The following is a 2,236-nucleotide window of genomic DNA, read 5'->3' as shown; positions in this document are numbered from 1 at the left end:
CTTATAACAGTAATATTTCTTAACAGTGATTAACAATATTAATATTTTGGTAAAAAGAACTATCTAGCCAACTAAATGGCTTGATAAAACTGTTTAGCACATTAAAGGGACACTAAAAATGAAATAAATGCTAAATAGAATGAAGCATTCGGAGAAAAGATTAGTCTGAGAATAACAGGTAGATGTATTTTTTAAAGTTTTATTATAAGCTGTTTACATTTTGACAAAATAAGTCTAAAGTTTTAGTGTCTATAAAACAATGGAAGCTGCCATGTTGTAACTTAGGTTACCTTCTCTGCTGTGGCCAATTAGGGACAATTATAAATAGGTCACTAGAGTGTGTAGCCAATGGCTGCGTGGAATATAACAGTGTTCTGCACTTCCATTTCTAACAGGAACTGAATAGCTCACAATTTCAGAATAGAATTACAGGAAAGGGGGACAAAATAAATAATGAAAGTATAATACTAAGTTTTCTAATATATTGTATATACAATTTATAATTTTATATTAACATCTCAAAGTGTTTAATGTCCCTTTAAGGAAATGTAAAAACCTATAACTCCTATTAAATGAATATAAAAAAATGCAAACAAAAGACTTAATCACTGCTCCTCATGTAATTAAAATGGTCACCACATCACTAATATTATATTCCTATATTTATTTCTCATTTTAAATTAACGATGTCGGTAGAAATAGCCTGTCTCATACCTATATTCTCTTCTTGCCACGGAATAATGGATACCTAGGTATACTATTTATTACACATACAATATATTTCTACTGTGTGGCTGATTTTATAGCACCGGTTGTTCTTTAATGGCACGGTATTTAAAAGGAAATCTAATTGCATGATACCAGGGGGGAAACTGTACATATTACTAATAACATGTTAAAATAAACAAAATCTTTGAAATATATGCATAGTGTCAATCTGCAACTCAGCACTGAATTGCACAAGACCTGCATATAAAATAAATATGCAGGAACAAATCCCTTAAAAAACATTTTAGTATGTTTATCTTATCTCCTTTGATGTCTCCATGTGATAGATACAAATATGTTTCTGCACGAATGTATCTTTTGTAGTGTGATGCAGTCAAGATCTATTTTTTTAAGATCCTCTCTTTTGTAAATGGACAAATTACAATTTTCCCAGTCCAAGGAAAGGAAAAAATTGAACCAAATATATATATATTAGCTTTGATTTTTTTTTTTTTTTAACCTAAACATAATTAGGAGAAAATAATGTTCCTTTACAAAAATGAATCACTCCAAGGAAAAGGTTTGTAAGCAAATAACTTATAACTAACCCAATTTGTGTTTGGGTGACAGCAAGCAGGGCCAGGTCTATAATTAGTCCAGGTGGCACTTGACAGGCAGCACATATGCAGAGCATATTCTAGATAATAGTGTTTTTAAGATGAATTAAAGGGACACTAAACCCACATTTTTTCTTTAATGATTCAGATAGAGCATGCAATTTTAAACTTTTAATTTACATCTATTATCATTTTTTCTTCGTCCTCTTGCTATCTTTGTTTAAAAAGCAGACATGTAAAGCTTAGGAGCCGGCCCATTTAGGTTCAGAACCTGGGTTATCCTTGCTTATTGGTTTGCTAAATGTAGCCACCAATAAGCAACCACTTTCCAGGGTTCTGAACCTTAAATGGGCTGACTCTTAAACGTTATATTCCTGCTTTTTAAATAAAGATAGCAAGAGAACGAAGAAAAATTAATAATAGGAGAAAATTAGAAAATTGCTTAAAATTGCATGCTCTATCTGAATCATGAAAGAAAGAAAAAATGGGTTTCGTATCCCTTTAATCTTATAGGATGTTCATCTTCATGTTCAAATGTGAAATTTCAATCTACTGAAATGTAATATTTAAGACAACTGATTGGGTTTTAACTGTAGTAGGTGGAAATTTGAGTGGTTATTTTATTTTTGGACCCAGGTAGCACAATCTATTGGTCCGGTAAGCAACCTCAGGGCTGGGACAAATAGTAATGATTTTGCCACACACAAAAAAAAAAAATCTTCATCCCATATAGGACTGGACAATTACTGGTGGGGTATTTTAATATTTTTATAGTAAATACATTGTTAGAGCTATTAGTCAAAATATACCGTGCTTATTGTGGTAAAGCACATGTAACCAGTTGAGTTACATTATAGCCTCTCAATGCTACAAATATATATACACATTGCAACATAATTCTTATAAAATAT

The sequence above is a fragment of the Bombina bombina genome, chromosome 2 (assembly GCF_027579735.1).
Source record: "Bombina bombina isolate aBomBom1 chromosome 2, aBomBom1.pri, whole genome shotgun sequence".
In the NCBI taxonomy this organism is placed as follows: Eukaryota; Metazoa; Chordata; class Amphibia; order Anura; family Bombinatoridae; genus Bombina; species Bombina bombina.
The sequence above is the reverse complement of the archived record's forward strand: the minus strand, read 5'-3'. Positions refer to the sequence as shown.